This window comes from Marmota flaviventris, chromosome 16 (genome assembly GCF_047511675.1).
Source record: "Marmota flaviventris isolate mMarFla1 chromosome 16, mMarFla1.hap1, whole genome shotgun sequence".
Lineage (NCBI taxonomy): Eukaryota > Metazoa > Chordata > Mammalia > Rodentia > Sciuridae > Marmota > Marmota flaviventris.
The window spans coordinates 26,407,529-26,435,410 of record NC_092513.1 but is presented as its reverse complement, the minus strand read 5'-3'; positions in this window follow the sequence as shown (position 1 = coordinate 26,435,410).

The following is a 27,882-nucleotide window of genomic DNA, read 5'->3' as shown; positions in this document are numbered from 1 at the left end:
TTCATCCCTGGGATGCAAGGCTGGTTCAATATACGGAAATCAATAAATGTTATTCACCACATCAATAGACTTAAAAATAAGAACCATATGATCATCTCGATAGATGCGGAAAAAGCATTCGACAAAGTACAGCATCCCTTTATGTTTAAAACTCTAGAAAAACTAGGGATAACAGGAACATACCTCAATATTGTAAAAGCAATCTATGCTAAGCCTCAGGCTAGCATCATTCTGAATGGAGAAAAATTGAAGGCATTCCCTCTAAAATCTGGAACAAGACAGGGATGCCCTCTCTCACCACTTCTGTTCAACATAGTTCTCGAAACACTGGCCACAGCAATTAGACAGACGAAAGAAATTAAAGGCATAAAAATAGGAAAAGAAGAACTTAAATTATCACTATTTGCAGATGATATGATTCTATACCTAGGAGACCCAAAAGGCTCTACAAAGAAACTATTAGAGCTAATAAATGAATTCAGCAAAGTGGCAGGATATAAAATCAACACGCATAAATCAAAGGCATTCCTGTATATCAGCGACAAATCCTCTGAAATGGAAATGAGGACAACCACTCCATTCACAATATCTTCAAAAAAAATAAAATACTTGGGAATCAACCTAACAAAAGAGGTGAAAGACTTATACAATGAAAACTACAGAACCCTAAAGAGAGAAATAGAAGAAGATCTTAGAAGATGGAAAAATATACCCTGTTCATGGATAGGCAGAACTAACATCATCAAAATGGCGATATTACCAAAAGTTCTCTATAGGTTTAATGCAATGCCAATCAAAATCCCAAAGGCATTTCTTGTAGAAATAGAGAAAGCAATCATGAAATTCATATGGAAAAATAAAAGACCTAGAATAGCAAAAACAATGCTAAGCAGGAAGTGTGAATCAGGCGGTATAGCGATACCAGACTTCAAACTATACTACAGAGCAATAGTAACAAAAACAGCATGGTACTGGTACCAAAACAGGCGGGTGGACCAATGGTACAGAATAGAGGACACAGAAACCAATCCACAAAACTACAACTATCTTATATTCGATAAAGGGGCTAAAAGCATGCAATGGAGGAAGGATAGCATCTTCAACAAATGGTGCTGGGAAAACTGGAAATCCATATGCAACAAAATGAAACTGAATCCCTTTCTCTCACCATGCACAAAAGTTAATTCAAAATGGATCAAGGAGCTTGATATCAAATCAGAGACACGCCGTCTGATAGAAGAAAAAGTTGGCTACGATCTACATACTGTGGGGTCGGGCTCCAAATTCCTCAATAGGACACCCATAGCACAAAAGTTAATAACTAGAATCAACAAATGGGACTTACTCAAACTAAAAAGTTTTTTCTCAGCTAAAGAAACAATAAGAGAGGTAAATAGAGAGCCTACATCCTGGGAACAAATCTTTACTCCTCACACTTCAGACAGAGCCCTAATATCCAGAGTATACAAAGAACTCAAAAAATTAGACAATAAGATAACTAACAACCCAATCAACAAATGGGCCAAGGACCTGAATAGACACTTCTCAGAGGAGGACATACAATCAATCAACAAGTACATGAAAAAATGCTCACCATCTCTAGCAGTCAGAGAAATGCAAATCAAAACCACCCTAAGATACCATCTCACTCCAGTAAGATTGGCAGCCATTAGGAAGTTAAACAACAACAAGTGCTGGCGAGGATGTGGGGAAAAGGGTACACTTGTACATTGCTGGTGGGACTGCAAATTGGTGCAGCCAATTTGGAAAGCAGTATGGAGATGTCTTGGAAAGCTGGGAATGGAGCCACCATTTGACCCAGCTATTCCCCTTCTTGGTCTATTCCCTAAAGACCTAAAAAGAGCATGCTACAGGGACACTGCTACATCGATGTTCATAGCAGCTCAATTCACAATAGCAAGACTGTGGAACCAACCCAGATGCCCTTCAATAGACGAATGGATTAAAAAAATGTGGCATTTATACACAATGGAGTATTACTCTGCATTAAAAAATGACAAAATCATAGAATTTGCAGGGAAATGGATGGCACTAGAGCAGATTATGCTAAGTGAAGCTAGCCAATCCCTAAAAAGCAAATGCAAAATGTCTTCTTTGATATAAGGAGAGTAACTAAGAACAGAGTAGGGACGAAGAGCATGAGAAGAAGATTAACATTAAACAGAGATGAGAGGTGGGAGGGAAAGGGAGAGAAAAAGGAAATTGCATGGAAATGGAAGGAGACCCTCAGGGTTATACAAAAGAACATACAAGAGGAAATGAGGGGAGAGGGAAAAATAATACAAGGGGGAGAAATGAAGGTCAGTAGAGGGGGTAGAGAGAGAAGAGGGGTGGGAAGGGGAGGGGAGGGGGGATAGTAGAGGATAGGAAATGTAGCAGAATACAACAGACACTAGTATGGCAATATGTAAATCAATGGATGTGTAATTGATGTGATTCTGCAATCTGTATATGGGCTAAAAATGGGAGTTCATAACCCACTTGAAGAAAAGTGTGAAAGATGATATATCAAGAACTATGTAATGTTTTGAACAACCAACAATAAAAAAAAAAAAAAAAAAAAAAAAAAAAAAAAAAAAAAAAAGAGTGATTCCTGTTGCCCTGTGGTCTACTCCTTGCCTGGAAATGCTGCATAATATTCCACCAAGTCCTTTCATCATACTTTACTCAGCTCTGCCCCCTGGTGGAAACCTTAATGGCCTCCCACTCTACCAATAAACATCACTATTACACTATTTTGGGAAGTATTTGAAAAAGGAGGGGAAGGGCAATATATCTAAACTCCTTTCTTTCCACTTACCAGGGGCCAGAATGTCATGCTTCAAAGACTGTCTGACTTCAAAGTAAGTGGAGTCATTGAATCAGATAGTGTTATAATCAGAATGGGCCTTAGAGACTGTCTAGTCTAACTCTCCTAGTTATAGATAAGGAAATGGAGGCCCAGAGATGGGAAGTCAATTGTCTGAGGTCCACACAGGTAGAGACAGAACCGGACAGGCAACTGGAGTCCTGCAAACCCAGCCATTGCCCTTTTCACTTCCCTGCACGCAGCAGCCTTTCTCTGCCTACCTGGGAATGAGCACTATAACTCTCAGAGACCCAAGGGGTGCTATCAATGGTGGTGCGCTGCAAATGTTTAACAATCACCTTTCTGGGTGTGTGTGGGTGGGGAGGGAACCAAACAGACTCTATTTGTAGTATTTGACAGTTTCCATGGGGTAAATTCTCCCACTCTGGCCAATTTCAAGCTGCCAAAGGGCTGTCACTGAATGTGGACTTGGAGCACTGGGCCCCAGGAATAGGACAACACATGGATGTTTCCAACCACCCAGATGCAAGAGATAAAGTTAACTGCCAGAGTATAGATGAGAGTTAATTTGGTAAAATGGTCAGGAGATGATGCATTTTAAAAAAATTTTTAGTATAATCTAGTTGATGGTAAGCTTAACCAAAATGTAATATCTAATAAAGGCCGTGTTTATTATCAGCTCATGAAATTCATGAAAATTGAATACTCAGCTCTCCTGAGCTAGGGTGAGTCAGCTCTGTGCTCCATGGCTTAAAGGAATGAATTCCTCTCTGTGTAGCAGCCTGTCTTCCTGGTTTATACATTTGTCTTGATTCTTTTGAATACTCTTTGGTGGAAATATGAAATATGAATATAGCAGGGGAAAAGGCAGAGGATAAGTGAGTTATTCTGGAGATAAATTTTTTGTACAGCTGGAATTTTAGCTTCTCTCATAGATGAACTTTTAAAAGAATGGTATTGCACTCTTTTGTACTTCATTATACACAAGGCATCATGACTTTTATTGACAACTCAAGGCATATTTAAGTGTGGAAAGCTGTTTGCTCCTGGAATAAATGACCCCAGACTGCTGTGCTATTTGTGACTCTTGGACTTGCTTTTTAGAGACTTTGTTTGTTTTCACTCATTGTCCAGAAGTTACAACTTCTTTGTCAAGCTCCTCCCTCCTCTTTCTAACTGACTAAAGACACAGAGAGCCAAACTTATTAGAATCCTATTTAAAAATGTCACTAACCTGCTGGAACACAGTCCTGATGAATAAGACGCTTATATTTTGTGTAGGCTCTTGCAATATTTATTGTGGCTACTCAAGGGACTTCTGGTTTCACTTCTAGCTCTTGTGGAATCTCTGGAGATGAGCTATAGCCTGCTTCCTATGTTCTAGATCAGTGCATATTGCTTCAATAATACTGTTATTATATATGAATATATAGCATATCACTATGCAAGGATTCCATTATAGAAGAAAGGAAAATTTGTCTCTGGGCTGGGCACTATGTCATATAAAAATAGAGCAGTCCTAGACTGTAGTTTGAGGGATCTAAAAATGCCTGTGGAACGTACATTCTTCTATCTGGTGAACTTTGCAAAGGATAGTAAGAATGAAATAGTAACATTTGGAGCATGTCTCTTTGCTCTAAAGTGATTTTTTCAGCACAAATGCAGGCTGTGTATGGGGAAGTAGATCTAGTGTTCTGGAATTTTCCCTGCACACACCTGCCCATCCCCAGGAGTTCTTCTTGTTGGGATTGGGAAAGGCACTAGACTGTACCCTGTGACCTGGCACTGCGATCCAGCTGGGACATTGGAATCACAAACAAAATTCCTTGTTTCATCAGTGTATTCAATCTTTTAGATAAAATGGAAGGGCGACAACATTAGGTCATTGTCCCCTTGCTTTCAAAGAGGAAGTGGCTTTCCACATTTCCATCTTCTTCCCAAACATGGGAAACAGTCTCAAGCACAGATGGAGGAAGCAGGCTCTTCTGTGCACCCCATTCCCTGTCTCTACTTCACCTATTCATCTCTTATTCCTGTGGAGCTTTGAGGCTTTTGGGAATTCTCAAGTCTAACGAAGAGTGGCCTCATGAAAATTCCTTTCCTTAAACCCTCATTGGCTCCTGGAGAGCACTGGGTAGGCCACAGGTCAGAGGCAGGCCCAGGGCTGGGACTGGTGTAGGGAGGGCAACTACCAGAAAGCACAGGGCAGACTCCCTTTCCTGCCCTGGGCCCTGGATGGATGCTGTTGACATCATTTGAGCAACTTCTATGAAGTCTCTGGAGCTGGGGTCACCACACATAGGGCAGTGGGGAGCCCAGTAGCCAGGGCTTGCTCCCCCAACTCACAGTCTAATTAACAAGTTGGGTCCTTTCCAGTTCCTTTCCGTGGCTCTCGTGGGCCTGGGCTCCACTGGGGGTGGGCAGACAGTCTTACTTTAAGCAGCATATTGATCCTCACGTGGTCCTGGTGCCCTCTTGGGGGAGCACTCTCATGTTTTAAGTGCATGCAGTTACTCTCTTGACTGGCTTGTAAACAGGTTTTAATGGGGCTATTAGTGTAAAAGGACAGGAAACTTTCAAAAACAGCCTCTTAAATATTCATGAGGATGTTAAATCTGGCGCTTAATCACCAGTGTTTGCACACAGCTAACGGGGAGGGAGGACGGCTAACAGGCCGCCTTCACTCTGAGCAATTGACAGGGCATTAATAAACGCTCTTACAGCCATGATTAATGGCCAAGAGAATGGGACATTTTTCTTTTCTTTTCTCTCTCTCTTTTTTTTTTTTTTTTTTTAGCAAAAGGAGCCCCTCTCCTCTGGGGACTCCTCTTCTAGGGGGAGCAACCCTGAGGGGAAGGGATGGGGTTTGGAAGGCATAGAGGCTGAAGGGGTGTCATGGATGGATGGATTCTTTCCCTTCAGAAATGGTTAGTTGGACTCCCCAGCTGACTATCCACTTCTTGGAGGATGGCTTCCTTGGGGGCCACTTTCCAAAAACTTAAGCAGAGAATCTCCAAAGATTTATGTACCTGGAGAATTCTTAACTCAGCCTCGGGAAGACCCATGAGGGAAACACAAGAGCTCCCTGGCTCTGACCAGTTGCCTCCTCAATACCTGAATTCTCCTCCTTTGAGACTGGTGTTAAACACAAAGATGGCCAACTGTGGCACAGGGCCTATGTGAGTAGCCCCACCCCTCCCCAGTCAACTTTCTAGGTATACATTTTAATTTATGGAGAGGCATCTTTCTCTAGGTTCTTTGCAATATTTGATATGGAATCTCCATTGAAAAATTAATGGAAAGCTTGCTTTTTAACTGGTAAATCATCTGCATTGTCAAGCTTCTGGAATGGACTTTGGAATCTGACTGGGAAATTGCTTGCTCCTTTCAGATGAGCAAACTGGGGTGTAGGGAGGTGAATCAACTTGTCCAAGATCAAACATGGTGGAAGAGTTAGGAATGGATCCCAGGTACCCCGAGTCCTGGTTCATAAACTCTTTTCACAGGCCCCCACAACAGCATGACACAACGTCTCCAGGAGAGCCAGAGAACATCCCAGTCTTCCTTCAGATGGGCTGCAGGTCCAAGAGCCTGTGCAGCCCAGGTATGGCAATACCTGCATTGATGGCACCAAACCCAAGTGAAACACTCCACAGTTTCTATGTAGCAGGAAAACACATCTTCATTATCTGAGAACAACTAAGCAATCCACGCCTATTTCCTCCCCACAAGTACTAGTTGGTATTTTTAGTGGACAAGTACCATTTAGAAATGAAATCAAGGCTATTTGCCATGCATAAAGTCAGAAATCCATGAAAGCTGCTAGAAAACACCCTACTATGTTTTATAATGATATCTTAGGAAAGAGAAGTCAATATCTTCCATTAAACCCTTCCTAGCCCCCAGTCCTTCTGCCTACCCCACCTGCTTCCAACCAACCCTTTGTGCCCAACCTATTGAATTAAGGATTGGGGTGGATAAGGCTGTCACAATTATGGATAACAAGGGTCCCCATCCAAAGGTGTTCTTCCTTTAGTTAAAACTTGACTCCAGGGCTGCTGTAGAAGACTGAGTGCAGTGCCAGGCTAAGTTTTTTTTGTAAATATAATTTCATCATCTCGTACATTCCTCAAGAATATATGGTGGCTCCCACTTCATCGGAACCCAGCCCAGATTGGCCCTTCTCTGCACAGCTTGTTTTAGCCTCCCTCAGAGCCAACGCATCCTTCCTTTGGAAGCAGTGGGGCCGGGAACGCTCTACAGATCAGATGGATGTACTTCTTAATCATGGATTTGTTCAGAGACATTTTTTTTAATGGAATGCCAACCAGGAATAAAAAATCAGCCTCTCTTGCTAAACAGTTTGCATTAATGACTTCCATAAGAGCCAATCTATTGATTTTTTTAAAAAACAAAACTCCACTTGTCTCTTTCATCTGGATATATAGCTGTTAGGTATTATTGGTAAAGCAACCAATGTGAGAAGTAGTTTCCTTTCCACAATTAGAATGAATGTATTTTGATAGTTTTTAACCAATAATTGTTGTAATGTTTGGTACAAATCCAAAGCCCATCTGAAACTTTAGACCCCAGTAGAGAGGAACTATTCCCTCAATGGATCGACTGCCAGTTGTATGACATACAATGGTGGGTTCTACATGTCTTTTTAGGTTATCTAATTGACACCAAATGTAGGACAATATGGCATCGATTTTATGGAATATAACTTATGACTGACCTTGTGCCTCATATGCCAAAGCCTCCTATTATATAACTTTATTTTTGACTGGCTTGTTTAATCAGTCCAATGAAGTAGGACTCACCATGGTTCACGGAAAGCATTTGGATTGGGTGGAGGAAATTCAGGTTGTACTCCCAGTAGTGCCACTCAATTATCATATATATTACGCAAACCTCATTTTCCTCACCTGTAAAATGAGCATAGTAAAACCTGCCGCAGCAATCTATTGTTTCGAGTAAAGCAATGCATACATTACCTACTGGCTGTTTCCATTTGATCCCTCACAGACATCTTAAAATGAACCTTTCTCATATTGAACTGAGAATCGCCCCCTTCCAAACAGTCCTATCATTCTCTGATCAGTAGCATCGTGAACTCCTTTGGTGCTGGTGCCAGAAACTGGAGTCCCCCCCCCCACCCCCGCCCCCCGTTGGAACTAATCAATAACACGTTCTATTCTGTCTTCCAATCTCACATCCATTCACTCCAAGGATCAGCCTAGTCCTAGTCATTCTTACCTCTTTCTGGGGTGAAGAGTGTAGTCTCCTTCCTCTTCCTGCCACACCCACTATTGCCTCCTCCAGGACGCCCACCCTATGGCATTCTTTTAAAATGAAATCCCACCTGCACACTGTCTTAGTTAGAACCCTCCACTGGCTGCTAGAAGACCCTACCACGGCCCACCAGGCCACACACCACAGTCTTGCTCTTACCCGCCTCTTCGGTCTCAATTCTATCTCCTGCCCCCAACATGACACTCTCTTTTGCCCCTTTTGTGCTTCTTTCAAGGCCCAGAGTCTTCACACAGATGGTGGAGGGAAGCTCACTCACTCCACTCGTCTTTCAGACCTCAGGGTAAAGACCAAGTACTAGGCGAAGGCATCCCTGCTCTGGTGCCCACTCCCCAGTAGGAGGACTTCCTGTTATCACACTTTTCTGTAGAATTTATTCAAATTAGATTTCTCATATTCATTTGTATAATTATTTGGACATTAGCTCCATGAGTTCCCAGAATATGGTGGCTTTGCCTCTGTGCCCTCCGTGCCTTGACAAGTGTTTCTCATGTGGTAGACAGAAAACAGGATGGGCCCATGTGTGAATGAATGAGTAGATATACACCAATACAAATCCAAGTTACTTTCCTACTCCTGTCCATGGGACACCAGAGTAAGCTGAGAGATGAGATGTATCTATTGAGTCAGATATTTGAGGTGTAAGTTGACAGAAACTCATCTTGGACTAGTTTCACTATTAAAGGAGAAGCTTAATAGCTGTGGTATCCTAGCCACAGAAAAAGCATGGCTGGAGCTGACCTCAGGGACTCAAAAGATGGCAGCCAGCTTCTCCTCCTCTGTCTCTCTCCCTCTCTTTCCCCTTTGCCGTCAACCTCTAACATAGACATGGGATGGAGAAGTAGCCACGGGAGCCCCAGACCCACAACATTTTAGTCTCTCCTCTCTCAAGGAGGGATTCAACTGGATCCTTTTTTGGGCCACAAATTCATGCCTAGTCACTGTGGCTGTTGTACTCACTGTGGTCAAGGAGATGGAGCCATCACTAGTCTCTGCCAAGGCTTCTGAGGTTAGGATCTATTGCCAGAAGAGAGGTTCTGTCACCTGGGGAAAGACAGTGACCAATACAGAGTGTGAATTCTATAGGATGGAATTAAACCAGGTGATCTTGATTCCAATGTTCATGATTTGAGCTTTAAAGTTCTAGACTCATGTCACAGGTGAGGTTCATCAGAGGTAGCTTTACCTGTGTACAGGGTGGGTGACCTCTTGAAATTCCATGAAAGAAGTCATATTTTGGTTAGGATGAAAGTCTTCAATGGTTAATTGCAATTCAAGAACATGTCTGGCATGGTGATGGACCCCTGTAATCCTAGGGACTGGGGAGGCTTAGACAGGAGTACCACAAGTTTAAGACTAGCCTCAACAACTTAGCAAGACCTTGTCTCAAAATCAAAAATAAAAAGGACTGGGAATGTAGTTCAATAGTAAAATGTGCCCCTGGGTTCAATTCCCACTAACAAAACCACTTATAAAAAGAATCTTATAATTTGTAGTGCCAATAACTATTAGCAATTTTTTTTTTTTTTTTTGCAGGGGGTACTAAGGATTGAACCCAGGGTGCTTAGCCACTGAGCCACATTCCTAGGCCTTTTAAGATATTTTTAAATTTAGAGACAGCGTCTCGCTGAGTTGCTAAGTGCCTTGCTACATTGCTGAGGCTGGCTTTGAACTCGTAATCCTAGTGCCTCAGCCTCCCAAGTTGCTGGGATTACAGGCATGTGCCACTGTGCTGGCAACTATCAGCATGTATCTAAATGTTTTCTCCCTTATTTGTAGGGAATTAGTGGTAGAGCCTACAGGAGTAAAAAGGCAATGAGGATCCGATTTTTTTGGCAGTTAAATTAACGAGTGAGGTTTTGAAGATGCTATATTTCTACCAATCCTCCATGGCCCAATTAAATGTCACCTCCTCACTGTCACCCTCCATGAGGACTAATAGTTAGAGTCCTATTTATGGAATCGTTATGAGGATTCAATGAGCTAACAAAGATGAAGCACTTAAAATGACACTGTATGTTGTAAGTCTTCAATAAGTTTTAACTGTGGGTACAGTGGTACCAAAAAGAGATGTCATGATCTCTCTGTGTCCTGGGTCAGTGTCGATTTCAGTACCAGGGAATGAACCTAGGACCTCACACATCCTAGGCAAGCACTCTCCACTGAGCTACATCTCCAGGCCTTCATCTATCTTTTTCTTTAGGAATGAGTGTGGGAGCCAAACTAGAAAATTTCTGGTCCAAAAATCACCATGCATGACTGTTTTTCACCTGGCCCTACAACAGAAGTGTGAAATTTAGAATCTATCATTTTGTGTTTAATGCCTACTACTGCAGGTTGTCAAGATTTTCCTGAGTCTCCTCATTAGAGGTTCTGGGTCAGTAGGTCTGGGCAATGGGCTTGGGAATGGAGCTTTAACCACATCTTCAGCGATTCTTCTCTCATTCAGGGGGTTCCATCGACCGTGGTTTGAGAAACGCTGGCCCCAAGAGAGGAGCGATAGGGATGAGGAGGGATGAGGAAAATGAGCTGCATATAAATGTACCCAGCTGCATATGAATGAACCCAAATCCACATTTAGGTTCACCAAGGACTTACCAAAATCTCCAAGTGTCCCCAACCAGGAAGAAAGCTCTGTCATGTTTGTCTCACGGGCCAGTTAGGTACCCTCCCTTGTTGGTGAGCGTTTCAGAGGTTTTAAGCATCTACCGTGCCTACTACTTAGCTTATGGTCATCCAGGCCAATGACATGGTCACAGCACTGCCAAGTTCCCCACTTCACACCCATGCACTGCCCAGCTGCCGATTTCAAAGACGGGATGGCCTGGAGTGCCAGAAATCCCATAGAATGAACGTGTTCATGGGTAGCGTGGTGTGAAGAGATTTCCGGGAGGGTTCGGGAATAGATTTTGAATGGTCAAATGCGAACCTAAAGACCCTGTCCTTTGCAGGGTGTGTATTAAGGCAGCCTGTCACAGGAGAATGCATTACCAACTCGTATGCTTTTGTATTAAGCATTATGTCTCATCTTTACAGTCAGATTAATGGAGATTAGTGGCTTCCACTTAAGAGTTTAAACATCATGCTGACCCAAATTGTTGGAGCCATCATAACGTGGCACTATATGTCCAAGGACTGGACCAGCTGGTAGTTGAATGGGGGAGGGGAGGTGTTCATTCTCCCAAAGTGATTTCATTAATTGCTCAGTGTAAGAAAGCTGGGGTGCCCCTTTATGCATAATGCATATGTAGCACTGCCCCTACTTTCCACACACTTAACTGCCCATCAGGCCAGTCTGGGGATGCCCCTTTGCTCAGAGGACATTTAATAATCAACGGTCACTCATGCTGGCTTTCCTCTGGCTTCTGTGGGTGGAGCCCAGTCCCTGAAGTCTCAGATGGTTTCATTAATGTCTTTTATCCATTCGAAGGATAAAAATAAATCTCTCCAAAGCTCTTAGAAACCCACCACCCTGCAAGTAGGAGGAAAAAGGAGGAGAGCTGTTAATTAACAAACTTAAACCATCTCAGCAGGAGTGCCGGCTGGGATACTCAGCCCAGGAACCACGCCCAGCCCCCCCTCAGGCCTGAATCACCTTTTATTTCTGGGGCAGATTTAGTGACTCCCTGCGGTTACGGTTATAAAGTTGAACAGGAAATTGCATATGCATTTTACCTAAAGCCTAATGTCTGTTTTTCTTAGCAAGCTCCTTCAGGGCTCATAGAATCCAGTATTCTTTTACATAACCTCAGAGGGGAAGAACTTGGTCAGAACCAGTCAAACCAGTTCCTATTTGGAACTAACCTGCTGTACAAGCTGTGTGATCAGGTTGGAGAAAGGCATGTTTGGCTAGATAAGAGACTGGGTTTTATTGGGTGGCCTGTCAAATCTGAGGTTGCCAAGAAAGGAATTCCAAAAAGCTTGGCATAATGGTAGCCTCCACAGATATGGGAAGTAGGCTTGGGTAATGGTGGGGAGGTCTGGATCTGGTGGAGGGAGAGGTGTGTTTAATTTGATAAAGCTCTGACCAACCCCTCAGCCCCAAACCCAGTGGTAAATCATTGATTTAAACTCAAAAGGACATGTGGAAGTTGAGGCTTCATTTCATATTCAGAAAATGATATTGTCCACCCAAGTTTTCTTTTTACTCTATTTCGCATGTGTAGATACATAACATGGAAAGACTTCTTAAAAAGTGGCTTCTTTCTAGAAATATTTAAAAATATTTCCATAGTTTTATCTTTCAAAAAATTTCTCCAAACTCTGTATATAAATTATCATTTGAACTGCAACACTATTGACTAATCCAACGTTGGTGACATCATAGCTTTATGGAGAAAGGCAAGATAAATATTATTTTCTCATGTTATAGATGAAGAATCCAAGATTCAGAGAGAAGCTGCTTGGTAAAAGTCACATAACCAGTAAGTGGCAGAGTCAAGATTTGTGTGATTTAAAATTCATACTGATGACAATAAGATTCCTATTTTCCGTGCCATTTTCTGCCAATCAGGGGAGGAAGGAGGGACTTCCTGTAAGTGGAGTAGCCAAGCCTGTATGGGCGGCTGGCCCTACTCTGGCCTGGTTCTTATAGGGGAATGGAGTTCAGAGGTCATCCCCTGGAGGGTTGAGAATTCACATTAACAGAGTGTTATTAATGTTGGGTCAGAGATGAAAGCATCGTCAATGCCTGAAGGCCTGTAATTCTTACATGGAACAAGGGGACTGGGGAAGTAGAGCAATGCTATTTCTTTAGTTCTATAGGACATGATCATTTGTAATATCTTTGCTGTGAAATATTAAAGTGGCAACTGAGTCCCCTCTCACGTATGCCTCCTCCTATCTACTACTGTGTGCTTCTGATAAGTTGGCTTCCAAGCTGTTCCCTAATTCTGTTCTCTGAAGTTACTGATGCATAATTGACCTTGAGGAACATTCCAGAGTCCCCTTACCTCTTTCTTTAAGCAAGTTAGGTCCTTTCTGAAGGACTTCAGAGTTTCTGTTATTACAGATGTTCTATGGCCTTACTACTAAAGGTGTGGTCAGGGCCCAGCCATCATCATCACTAGAAGCAGCAGTATCATCCCCTGGGAACTTGTGAGAAAGGCAAAATCACAGGCTCCACCACAGACCTCCTGAGTCAGAATCTGCATTTAACCAGACCCTCTGGTGAAGTTTGAGAAAAAACACTCCACTGAGACCACACAATACTTCTGGTGTCTATCCCTACAGATATAGTTTTATCAAAGTGGGAAATATGGGTACATCTTACAACTTTGGCTGCTGGTGGTAGACTTGGTTGTTGTTTTTTTTTTCTGTCACAAATCCTAAAATTCAAGGTAGGGTATTTATTGGCTGTGTATGGGTCAGATGCTTACATTTGGACCAAACATCTTTTATAGACATGAGGGAGGGTTGGGGATACAACCCAGTGGGAGAGAGCTTATCTAACGTGTGAGGCCATGGGTTTGATCCCTAGCACCAGGGGGAAAATGAGGTTGGATTACAAACTAGGTCAACAATTTCAAGAATGTCCACTACGTGGACTTTTTAAGGTAGTTGTGAGGATTGTAATGACATAATATTTGTTGTGGGTTGAATTGTATCTTCCTAAAATATATGTTTAGTTCCTAATCCCTGTACCTGTGAATAGGCCTTTGGTGGAAAAAGATCCTTTGCAGATGTCATCAGGTTAAGATGAGGTCATGCTGGATCAGGTTGAACTCTAACACATGAATGATATCCTTAAGAGAAGAGGGAAATTTGGACACAGAAACAGGAAGAATACCATATGATGATGGAGGCAGAGACTGGAGTGACAGATCTACAAGCCAAAGAACACTGGTGATGGCTGACTACCACCGGAACAGAGGAGAAAGGATCAGGATGGATTATCTCTCAGAGTTTCCAGAAGGAACCAAACATACCTACCTATATTTGGTTCCTGCCTCTAGAACTGTAAAAGAATAAATTTCTGTCCTTTTAAGCTACTCATTTTGTGCTAAATGTTCAAGGCAACCCTTGGAAAGGAATATATTACCATCTGCCCAAGCACCAGGACACAGCACAATTTGGTCAAGTTCTTTGCCACTTTACTACAAAGACAATTTCTCTTCCAGTCTGCAAGAATGTGTCCCTTATTTCTAAGACCTTAGCAAAATGGCCTTTTACTGTTCACATTTCTATCAACATTCTTATCACAAATGTGCTGCTTCCTGCTTCCGTGATGGGTCCTTGTTGCATCCTCACAGGGCAGAAGGGGCAAATGGCATGCCCTCACATGGTGGAAGGCAGAAGGGTGAAGAAGCCCTCATGACTTAACCATTTCTTAAAAGGTCTCATCTATTAGTACTAGCACCTTGGTATTAAGGGACTTGAGTTCTAACATGAATTTTGGAGGGACACGTACATTTAAAACCCAGCATTGACATTTATCAGCCCATATTGCCTGTAAGTCACTGGCTCATACAAAGGGTGAAATCACGGCCAGGTACTGAGTGAAGTGAAGGAATGGTAATTTTCCATCACTCATCTGCTTTTGGCAAGTAATTATTTTCTACAGGCCTGGACTAAGCTGAAACCCATCCAGAAATCCTAGTCAAAACAGCAGGCATCTTGGAAAACCATGTTCATGTGTTGGATACCTAAATGGGATGTATGCACTACCAAATAAATTGCAGATTGAATTCCTATTACATATTCTACTGGATTTTTTTTTTTTTTGGTACCAGGAATTTAACCCAGGGGCACTTAACCACTGAGCCATATCCCCCGTTTTATTTTTTTAAAATAAAACTCACTTACTGAGGTGAGTTTTGAACTTGCAATTCTCCTGCCTCAGCCTCCAGAATTGCTGGGATTACAGTTGTGCACCACCATCCCTGGCTGGATTTGGTCTTAAAGCATGATGACCCTGGTCAAAGGCAAGAATTGGTTCTCCTGTCAGGGACACTCCTGCCTTTCTCAGAACTCTCATGGAGAAAAGTAAAACCATGTGTGAAAGGAGCTCTTCCTTCTTGACTGCACTGGACTGCTTATTGATGGTGATCTGCTGAGGGAGCCCATAATTAGTGTTTCTGCTCCCTATCTCTCCTACCACCAAAGGGTAGATCAGATGAACAGATCCAATACTAATGAGGAGTGAGGTATTGCACAAAAGGAATGATTTTAGACACTAAAGATGACAACAATTTCAATTTAACTAGTGGAAATCATTCATTTAAAATATTCCTGATGTCATTGAAAGCAAAATAAACTAAGCTGGGTGATTGAAACAGGAGAGGAATTGATTAAAAACTCATATAAAATTGCTGGAAGCGTTGGGAGACCAGCTGAGAAAACAGGGATAAAGGGAGGCCAGAAGGTGAAGTTCTAGTCAGGGTCCTGCCACAGAACAAGTCAGGGATAGGAGTTGACTGTTGGGGTGCTTGAACCACCCCAATACCTTATATTGCAGGTTTTAGACTCCAAGAGCCACCATGGGAAATATATTCTCCCCTATCCCTATTTCACGGAGTCCCTTGCTCCTGAGCAAAGGTCTAGGACCAAGGTGGCTCAGCCCAGGTCATAGGTCTGGGCCAAGCTGCAAGCAAGGATGAGAAGAGTCTGGTGCCCCAGCTTCTACGGTGACAGGAAGCTCTGCTCCTCAGTGGGCCTCCTCCAAACACTGGAGGGGTTCAGATGCTGGGTGGTTGCAGGGAGATAGTTTTCTTTTCAAAGAAGGCACTGAGCATTCTGATAATATCAGAACTGGCCACATTACAGGGATTTATATTTCCTAAGTGCTTCATTATCATTGTCTTTTTCTATCATGGCAACCCTTTTTGAGAGAGGCAGGGTCAGGTAGAAAGGAGCTCTGCTGCTCAGCCCATGGTGGAATCGAACAAGACCCAGCCAATGACCTACCTGCACTTTTACTTGGGCATCTGCACCCATTTTTTTTTTTTTTTTACAGTGGAGAGGTGTTCAACCCATTGAACGTGTGGAACTCATCCTCTTGTTCTTCGGTTCTCGTTTCATTAATTCCCCACGGCCTACCTCCTTCTTTTTGTTCCCCAACTTCCTCCCCTCCCTCTACCTGCTCCTTCAGACAAACTTATGAACAACCTGCTTAACTCTCAGTCATTCCTGTTATTATAAACAAAACAGAAAGAGAAAGAAAAGATGAACAAAATAACTTGTCCACTACCAGAATGAAGAAGCATTGCTCTTTGCTAATCTTGGTTATTTTTTGTTCCTTTCTTACTCATCCCTCTCCTCTCTTCCTCTCCAGAGGCAAATGTTGAATTTGGGCCTGTATTCTTCAAGCCCACGGTTTCATACTTTTATTATATATATGTAAATAATACATGGTATGATTTGTATGCTTTGGAACAAATTGATGAAAAAAAAGTTTTCCTGCTCTTTGTGTCATTTATTATTGATACATTTGGACTTATTTCTATTACTACAGTGCCCTCTGGCATCTGTGCTGCTAATGAGAACTCTTCTCTTGGTCTAACTGTCATTTTTTTTTTCAATAATCAATTTTTGTTTTCTGATGGCTTTTAAGGTTTTCTCTTTATTCTTAATGTCTTGTAAATCCACCACAATGTATATAGTAAGCAGATTGTTAAAAATTTATCCCTTTTTGGTACTTTATCTGAAGGCCCTCAATTAGAGGAACACAAGAAAACCATTAACCGCTCATTTTTCTCTTAACCATTAATTATCATCGATGCTTGGAACTCCTCTTTTCATATTAAATTTCTTTTTCCATATTGTTTTAGGTCGCATGAACATCTTAGTGTGACTTTCATTAATTCTTTATTTTGAGGTGTCCCATCTACAGTTATTCCAAATATTGGATTAATTTCATTGACTTTTTCAGTTGTGTCTTTTCCAACACTCTTTCTTGAAGTTTTTGTTTCATAGCCTATTTTTTTAAAAATATTTTTTTAGCTGTTGATGTATCTTTATTTTTTTATTTATTTATATGTGGAGCTGAGGATCGAACCCAGTGCTTCACACATGCTGGGCAAGTGCTCTACCACTGGGCCACAACCCCACCTCATAGCCTATTTTTTTTTAATTTTTATTGTTGGTTGTTCAAAACATTACATAGTTCTTGATATATCATATTTCACAATTTGATTCAGTGGGTTATGAACTCCCATTTTTACCCCATATACAGAATGCAGAATCACATCAGTTACACATCCATTGATTTACATATTGCCATACTAGTGTCTGTTGCCTTTCCTATCCTCTACTATCCCCCCTTCATAGCCTATTTTTAACAGCTTGATTGAGATATAATTCACATATCATTACCATTCTTCCATTTAAAATGTACAATCAATGGATTTTTGTAAAGCATATGACACTTTGTAAAAACTGAGGTAAAATATACACAACAGAAAAATTTCCATTATTAATCATTTTTTAGTGAACAATTCAATGACATTAGTTGCATTCCCAATATTATTCTGCCAAAACCACTGTTTCCAAAACTTTCATTACTGCAAATAAAAACTTGGTACCCATTAAACTAAAATGTCTCATTCTCCATTTCCCCAGCCCCTGAATTTGCCTATTCTAGATATTTTACATGAATGAAATCATACAATATTTGTTCTTCTGTGTCCTGCTTATTTTACTTAGCATAACATTTTCGATGTCCAAATTGTAGCACATGTCAGAACTTCATTCTTTTTCTTATGACTGGATAATATTCACGTTTGTCACATTTTGCTTATCTGTTGATGGGCACTGGGTTATGTTTAGACATTGGGGTTATGTCCATCTGTTGGTTATTGTGAATAATGTTGCAATGCATAGTCATGTGCTAATATCTGTCCCAGTTCTTGTTTTTGATTCCTTTGGGTATGTACCTAGGAGTGGAATTGCTGCTCATATGTCAATTCAGTGTTGAGTTTTTATTTCCTCTCTCCTGCCTCCCTCCCTTCTTTCTTTCTTTCTGGTGCTGGGGATCAAACACAGGTCTTGTGCATGCTAAGCACACCCCCACCACTGAGCTACACCCCCAGCTCTGTGTTTTCTTTGAGAACCCACTGAACAGTTTTCTATAGTAGCTGCACCATGTTACATTCCCATGAGCAATGCTTGAGGATTCCAGTTTCTTCATATCTCTTCCAACTCTTGTTATTTTCCATTTTAAAAAATTACAGTTCTCCCAGTAGAATTCATATCTCATTTTGATTTTGATTTGTGTAATGTATTTGGGTGGAGTAATTAATTTGAGGAAGTAATTAAGATTAGATGAAGCTATAAGGGTGGGCTCCTAATCAGTGAAGATTAGCATCCTTATAAGAAGAGATGCCAATTTCTCTCTCTCTTCATGCATACACAGGGAAAGGCCATGTGAGGACACAACAAGAAGGTGGCCATCTACAAGCCAGGAAGAGAGCCCTCACCAGAACCCAACCATGCTGAAACCCTGATTTCAGATTTCCAGTTTCCCCGATGGTGAGGAAATAAAATTCTATTGATTAAGCCACCCAGCCTGTGCTCTTTTATATGTTATCCCTAGCAATAAATACAATTTACATTTTTCTAATGCCTAATAATGTGGAACATCTTTTCAAGTACTTATGCACCATTTATATATATATATATATTTTTGCACACTTTGAAATTAGGTTGTTGGTCTTCTCGTTGTTGAGTTGTAGGAGCTCTTACTTTAATTTGTTTTATAACTTCTTGTCCTTTTAATATAGATGCTATTTCTTTTCCTTCCTTAAACTAATTGTCAGTTCTACCTCCCACTCATCTTTGCCTAAAGCATCCCTGATGCCCTTGTTATTTAGGTTACGCTCATCTCTCCTTCATTCCACCTGCCTCCTAACTCTTCTCTCCTCCTTGAATCCATTCTCCACACCCAAACAGAATGCCAAGACCATTCTGTCACTGTCCTGCTCAACACTGTTCAGCAAATCTCAATCCTCAGCAATACATTTAAAGTTTCTTAACATGGTTTTTAAGGCCCTCTATAATTTGCCTGCCATCTCTCTATTCCTAACCCTCTAACCTCATTTCTTGTTATTTTCCCTCTGAAAATGTAGAACATGTCTCTCTGTCTATTTATCTCACTCTCACCAGGGCTCTTCATTGGAAGTCCTATTTGCCTTGTTTTGTAAGAAATTGTCCAATCATCTTACATGCGGAAGTTAGAGTAAAATAAAGGAAAAGGGAGAGAAGGATAGAATGATATAAAGAACCCATCAAATATAAATTACTAGATGAGCAAAAGGAAGTCAAATAGAGGAAGGAGACTGGGAGAGCGGAGGGGGATGGGAGGGAAAAGTGGGGGATCATGAACTGAAATACATTCTCATGCATGGATGAGTTTCTCAGGATGAACCCAACTGCTATGTATAACTATAAAACTCTAATAAGAGAGAGAGAGAGAGAGAGAGAGAGAGAGAGAGAGAGAGAGAGAGAGAGAAATTGCCAAACCATCCCTTTTGCTCTTCCCTGGCTTTGCACAGAGGTGGTCTCTCAACTATCGCATCTCATCTTCCATTGACCTATAGTCCTCAGTATCTAAATGGCATTCTCTTGTGGTGGTGGCAGGGTCCGCAGATGTCCCCATCACAGCACTTACTGCACTTGATCATTGTTGTCTTACTTGCCGCTCCCCCGGGTAGGACACTGATTGTGTCTGGTTCTTGGTCTGCTCAGTATTTAACATGATGCTCGGTACATAGACATTCACTGCATATTATGATTAACAGCAGCATCATTCCTAACTCATTGAACTATTATCTTTGTGTTTCTTGTTGAATATGTCTGACAACTGGTAGACTCTGCCCTTGTTCCTGGTATTCCTTCTGCCAGTGCGTCCTCCTCTACTTCCATTATCTCTTTCTTGCTGACATTTGATTATAATGATTTTTTTTTTTTGCTTCAAAATAGGTCTGCCGCAGTCCGGCTGCAGCAAAATAACCGGGGCCGGGGGGGGGGGGGGGGGGGGGGGTGATGAATAACTTGTGTCGATTGATACAGCAGGAGTAGGAGCCGTTTATTGCAGGACAGGAGCGGTATTTATAGATTCCACACAGCTTATCTAATTAGCATAAACTAGATACATCAGTCAACCAATAAGGAATCTCCACACTTAATGGCTCAGTGGCATTACTTCACAAACCACTCCCTCTGGCATTTTGCCAGGCACCATCCAGACTTGTATACAGACTCTAACATTTCTCTGGCAAAATGCCAGGCGCCATCCTGACTTGTTTACAGACTCTAACATAGGTCTTTACTTATTTATTTTTCATTGCAAACATCTTTATTTTTTCACATGTCTGATTGGTATATTTAGTTTTATGTAGTCATGGGATTTGTTGTTACATATTTGTACATGCACACAATATAACAATGTAACTTGGCCAATATCACTCCCCAGCACTTCCCCTCTCCCTCTCTTCACCCCTGGATCCCTTTCCCATACTGATCTGCCTTTGATTTCCATGAGATCTGCCTCCACCTTTATTTTCCTTTTTTCTCTGTAGCTTCTGCATATGAGAGAAATCATATGACTCTTGACCTTTTTTTTTTAATTTTTTTTTTTTAGTTGTAGGTGGACACAATGCCTTTATTTTTATTTATTTATTTTACGTGGTGCTGAGGATCGAACCCAGTGCCTCATCCTCACTAGGTGAGCACTTTACCACTGAGCCAGCCCCTGACCTTTTGAGTTTGACTTATGTCACTTAACATAATGGTCTCCAGTTGTATCCATTTTCCTGCAAATGACATAATTTAATTTTTCTTTATGGCTGAATAAAACTCCGTGGTGTACATGTACTCCATTTTCTTTATCTATTCAACTGTTGATGTACATGTAGGCTGGTTCCATCGTTTGGCTATTGTGAATTTTGCTGCTATAATTATGGGTATGCTTGTATCACTGAATATGGTGGCTTTCATTCTTCAGAAAAAATACTAATTAGTGGTATAGCTGGGTCACATGGTGGCACAGGTGGTTGAGATGGGATTTCCTAGTGGAGGGACCAGCAAGTGAAAAAGATCTGAAGTGAGTTTCCTCCCCTACAATATGCAGAGCACACTTCCTAAGCTGTCTTCATGACCTAACAAATGTGACATAAAGTTGCATTGTATGGGACATAATGTATAATAAAAAATTACTCATTGTTTATGAAATCAAATTTAAGTGGGCAGGCATCTACATTTTCATTTGCTAATTTGGACAATCTTAATATGGTGGCACTCAGCACAGTCCCTGGCCCAGAGTAAGTATACAGTAAATCTATGGTTGTTTACCTCTGGAGTGGGGAGGGGGAAGACAGCTTCTGGGAGAAGTCAGAAAGTGATGAAGGCAGAATTTGGCCTTGCTGTCAATGTCAACACTTCCCTTTCAGGGGTGAGGGTGTTTCCTGTCAGGCATGGACCTTGTCTTTGGAGAAGTCTCCGTTCACTGTTAAAAACTCTCTAGAGTGATGCTGTGTCTGGCTGCAGGGTGACAGGTCCCACACAGGAGCAGGGGCTCAATTGTAATGGAAATGCCATGTATGGTTTTGTCCTAGAGCATGTCACTTAAAGAACCCTTCTTTATCTTCTTGGTAGTCTGAGTTCTGAAAATCCAGGCAACTTCTTGTAGAAAAGAATCTAAGATGCTAAGGTGCCCCAGGATCTGTGTGGCTTGGTTCCCCACACAGCTCCCACCTGGATCCTCTGAGGAGTCCACATCATCTGCCCCCTCCTCTGGCCACCCCAAGGGACCTGCTCCCAGCACCAGGCTTCCTGACCTAGAGTCGAGGGGAGTCAGGCGCTTCCGCCCTAGGTGATATGGCTGTGTCTAGATGTGCTTAACAAATTGCCTGTTCACTCAATTACATTTTATTTAATCATCTGTAATCATATAAATTATGCCTGATGGTAGTAAATGTTCGTGTCAGTTCCTAATTACAGATTGATTAATTGGCTGGGGTGATCTGTATTACTACTTATATAAGAATATATGAGGATGATGATAAATTAGTCCTGGTAATCTGAGCCCAGGAACATGGAACATTTCCAATTGCATACCACTTTTTGGGGGTGGGGAAGCCATGGCCCTTTTCCCTGCTTTGTTCTTCTCAGATGCCCCCAGGAGGGTTTATGTTCTATTGATTGATTGATTTTGGCAACACCTGAGTCAAGAAATATTTATTATTATTATTTAGTTACTTATGTGTTTGTGTAAAATTTTTTGCCGTGTAGGGCTTCTCTTTTTGGCTGTGGCAGAGATGAATAATGACAAGCTCATTAAGTTCAGTTGGACTCATTACAGCCTGCTGGGCCCAGAAAGTTCCCGGGGTTGCATTTGGCCTGGAGAGCAGGAATCCAGAGAATGAAGAGGTTGGGGGGGCGTGACTTGATCAATATAATGTTTCCTCATTAGGTGATTTTTGTCTTTTTTGTTTCTCTGGATGATAGAATGTTGGATGGTCCAGAATGGACCTTGTGCTTTTTTTCTAGTAACAGCAGAGCTTTGATGTGCTATTGTTCTCAGCTTTTGAGGACATAATCTCATTAGAATGCACCCTTCTTCCATCATCCTTGGTCCCCTCCCCCCACTCGGCTTAAAGTAAAGATGAGGCAACATGGGGTGCGGTGTGGGAGGCCAGGGGAGAGTCTCAAGAGCCAGGCCTGGACCCTGGCTTCAGGGAAGGGATCTGAGACTTCATTCCAGCTTCCTTGGCTTCTGAGAGGTGACAGGCAGAGGAAGGATGGCAGAGAAGCCTGCGGGTATCCCTGTGCTTGGCACACCTTCCCACCGGCTTGTTACTGGAGAGGACCATCAGCGGGCCTCCTTCCTTCACAAATGAGCCACAGTAGGAGAAGTGATTTAGAATCGCTCGTAGTTAGGGATGACCTTCCTTTCCTGGGGATCTGGCTGTTGTATCAGAGACATGATGTAAATCGCAGCCTCTGGAATCCACAGGCCTGAGTTCCAATCTCAGCGTCACTTACTTTGACACCTTGGGCACATTACTAAGCTGTGCCTCAATTTCCTCCTCTGTAAATCGGGGATGATGGTAGTTCTACGTTGTGGGGTGTTGTCAGGACTCCGTGAGTTAATAAACGCAGAGGAAATAGGACACATCAAGAAATGTGAGTTTCATTATCTAATTATTTGATTTCAAATGGTCCCAGAGAGATATTAGGATGGATGATGGTTGTGGTTTAGTTATGAGGTGTCCCCCAAAAGCTTATGGTCTTGTGGTCACAGTGACAAAAAAAGCTAACTAAAAGAATTGCTAAACTTGTACTGAATGAAGCGACCGACTCCCAAAGCAGTGAACAACTTGCTTCCAGATGACAATTCACTTAGTGTTGCAGCTGCGCTGACACTTGTGCCTTCTGAGTCTCAGTGTTAGGGTGGAGGCAAAGTCCCTGCAGAGAGGGCCTATGAGCATTTGGCCAGGGGACTTCAAGCGTCCTCTCCAACCCTTGCATGTGCTGGTCCTGCCCTTTGAGATTTCTTCTGCTGAGAAATAAATTCTTGTCTTTTCAACCCAGAGGCTACTCTTGAGAGAATCCATGTTGTCCCCCTTTATCTCCAATTAACACTGTCCCCAAGTTGGTGCAATGATCAACCTGCTTCACCTGGACATGGCAGCCCCTGATGTCTCTGGATATGGTACTCCCTGATGTCCCTGGATATGATACCCTTGATGTCCCTGGCACCCCTGATGTCCTTGGATATGGTACCCCTTGATATCCCTGGATATGACACCCTTGATGTTCCTGTATATGACACCCCTGATGTCCCTGGATATGGCACTTCCTGGACATGAGACAGGATCCAGACTGATCCTCCTGATTTTCTTAATGAGTTAATCCTTGAGTATTCCAGGGTTTTTGGTTGGTGCCCCAATTGAAGCAGCTAATTTTTTGTGTGACTAAGAATATCACACAATTTAGGATTAGGGAATCTGATACCTGATGCCAAGTTTTTATCAGTATGAAGTTTTTGGCTGCAAGTAACTACATGCAAATTAATCTAAACTAAACCAAATTAAAGTTAACACCTCATAAGGGGTTTATAAATTCATAGAACAAGGTTTCCAAAGTTAGGGCAGTTCCATGGTAGTGTAGTCCAGCAGCTCAATGACATTTCAGTCTCTGCAATTTGTTTGACCTACCTCTTACCAGTTTACCCCGTAGCCACATATGGTTGCTGTGGCTCCAGACATCACACATAGAATAAGCGACTTGCAGCAAAAACATGTTTCCTTCAACTTCTTTATTAGCCGACCTGCCCCAGCTTCCTTTTACTCAGGTCTCATTGGCCACAATTGGGTCACGTGTCCATCCTAAACTAGTCGTTTTCAAAGGGACTGAGGCAACTGTGATTGGCCTAGACTTATCATGACTGACTCCCTCATGATCTTGGGAAAAGGGGAACCTTTCTGGAAAATATGGCCTGGTAGAGAGTGACACAGGAACAAAATTGAAACTGATAACCACCCAGAGTAAATGCATGTGTGTGATTATGTGTATGTGTGTTGAATTCAGAGAAATTGGTTGTTGGGTGAGTAGCCAGCAATTACTTCTGTTGAGGTCCCTTAAATGCAGGAACATGAATACCCCGTGTCAGCTCCATGAGTAATCAAGTGCCTCCACACAAATATCACGGTGAGTAAGGCATGTTCTTCAGGAAGACTTGGTTCTTCTTCAGCTACTCCTGTTCTTCTCTTCATAACAGCTTTATTCTGCACATAACCCAGGGATATCAATTGGTAACTCTGCTGAAGAATTCACACTACCACTTGTGATAGAGGAAGGACTCCAGGGGGACACTGTTTCCAACCTACCCTGCCTCCATTTTCTTGAACTGACCCAGTTGACACCACCTCTACCTTCCGAGGAAGATCCCCATGACTCTGAGCCAATTGGAGCCTGGGATTCCCCTGGAAGTGGGTATAGGCCCGGGAATAGGTAAGTTGGCCAATCAGATTGGCGGGAAGGCCTGAAGTCATCCCTAGGCAGGGCTTCCTCTTTCCCTCCTGCTCTGTGGGAACAAGAAGCCCAGCCCTGTGGCTGCTGGCAGTTGTCTGTGGATAGGAGATGAGTCTGTGGCAGAGAGGTGGCCCCACAGACTTAAGTTTGGCTGCTGGTCCCTTGAGCATCCCATGCTACCTGGGCTCACAGCAGCCAGGGGCATAGACCCCGGTGGCTTGACAGAATCTCCTTCTCAAACATCCCTGCCCGGTGGCATCACCATGGGTGGGAAAGTGGAAAGTTGAATCTGATTCAAGGAAGACAATGCTGAGAGATAGCGAGGAACCAGGGTCTCAGTGACATCCCTGAGCCAGCCCTGGAGTTAGCCCATCTGACCTTGCTAGTAAGAAACCAGCTTTTCCTATGATGTCACCAACTTGAATGGGGATTTCTGGTTACTTGCTGCTAGAGTACGCCTTTACTGAAGCTGGCATCCCTTAGTATTTTCTTCTACAAAGGAAGGAATGGAGCAAGAGTACGGAGGCTGCCTCGGGTCCTCCACCCAAGAGTGATGGGTGATGACAAGTCCAGTCTTCTGACCCTCAGGTGGCCTTTGTTTTTCTCTCCCACTCTATTCCCTCCTATCACCAGGGACCACTCCCCAGTGATGAGAAGCCTGTTGAATTGATCTGGGGGTGTGAGGGGTGGGTGGAATGTTTCCTAGGAGCACCAATAGGTCCGGCTGGGAAATCTAATTCCTTCTGAGTTGGCTGCTGGCTGCCATCTGGACACAGATAATTATTACCCTGCCCTTTCTTTGTTTAACTGGCTCTGAGTTGGGAACAATGGATTCCCATGAATTGTGCAGTAAACAATATCTCCTACTTCCTGGGGGGAAAGTTGCAAAACAAAGGATGAGGGTGTCCCCCCCAAAGAGGGAGGGTGCCGAATGGAGAGAAGCCACACATCAGAGCTGAAGACACAGGCTCCCCTGGGCCTGGTCACAGGGGAAGGTCAGGCTTGGGCTGAACCAGCAGCTAATGCCACTGTGGGAAGGCTGTCCTGGGGGGCTACCACCCATCTCTGTGACCTTCTGTTAGTCCCACAAAGAACCTGCTGGAAGAGTCCCTGCTGCCTAGAAGTCCATCTGTGGTGCTGATGAGAGCTTGGGTCTTCCACAGGGAGCTCTGGAGCCTAGATGGCTCACCAGCGTTGTCCCACTTACCTGGCCTTTATACTCTTGCCTTCATCAGTCACTGGAGGTGGGCTGCTCCTGGGGGAGCATGGGGCTGTCTACAGCCGAAGGGGCCCCTGAAGTAGCCAACCACTGAGGGCTGACCATGGACTGCACTCCTGGCAGCCAGGGCCACTAGTCCTTCTTGAAGGACTCTGTATCTATGTCCATCACACCTGTCCCCCAACCACCCTGAGAACTTCTTGTCTTTGGGTTCATCTGTTTAGAGTCAAGGTAGCAGTGGCCTAGTGTATGATAAGCTGGTCTGCGTTGCCCACCTGTGCATCTTCCCAGGGGTTCTGGAACACTGAATCTGCCTCCTTTCCCATCCCTAGTGACGCCACCAGGCAGGGCTGTTTGAACAGGAGACCATCAGGCTGCCTGGGTCTAAGCTCCCTGTCTGCTGTGAGCACAGGTAGCCTAGGATGCTCAGGAACTAGCAGCCAAACAGTCACAGAAGGAGGGCCTAACAGGCTGGGAAGCAGTTCTGGCTCTTTTGGGATGATCCTTGAACAATGGCCAAGGGCAGAGGTGGCATTGTGTCACCTGCAGAGCCTGACATGGCTTCTTCTTTCCCATCTGAAAACACACATGATATCTCTTTGCTGTTTCTAGTATGAGCTATCATAAAGATAAACCAAGGAACAAATATGCCAAGAACAAATCCAAGGTCTACAGAATTGGGGGATAGTGCCACCGTCGTGTCTGTTGTTAGAAGTGTTATTAAATGGGCTGTGTAAAAGCACCATTTCTACAATCTATAGAGGCAAGTGCAAAAGGCACAGGTTTGACTGGGGGAATCAGGCTCTTCCTCTGCATCCCAGTTCCCCTAACAAACCAGATGCCTTTTCCTAGAGGATGCAGCCCGAATCCCACCTCTCTGCTGTCTGCCCATTTCCACGTTCACTCTTGCTAGCGTGGTCTTCTAGAAGTTGGGTTTGGTGTGTAACCCTAGGGGAGGGTCAGGGCTTGGTGGCAGGATTGGTTCCTCATTTTCCCCATCCAGGGCCTGCCCGCCTCAGGTCTGGCCAGCCAGGACTTTGGGCAGCAGAGCTGTCCTCAGATGGTGACCCGGAGTTGAGAGGAGCAGGGGGAGCTGCTGGGAGGTGGGTATGGCGTTCTAGCTGCTCCGCGGCTGCCTTGACGTGTGGGCCATTAGCCCTGGAAGAGACTTTAGTGCTCATTCATCATTCTTCCAACCCCATCTCTCTCAGTCCTCTCTAATCCTATATTCAGCAAATATTTTGGGGTCCCCTTAAAGATGCCCAGTCCTATTCTGGGGATGGAGATGCAACGTTGAATAAAACCAACCAAAACCTCATGGAAATCATGCGCTGGTTGGAGGGGGAGGAGCACATAACAAATAAATCAGGTGGCAAAATATATTTGTATTAGATGGTAATAAACATGCAAAGAAAAATCAAATGATTAAGGGGCCAGAAAGTGCTAGAGATAGAGAGCAGTAAGAGTGCAGTGATTTAAATAGGGTGGTCAGGGAGGGCTCCTCTGAGAAGGTGACGTTTGAGCAAAGATGTGAGAAGGTAAAGGGAAC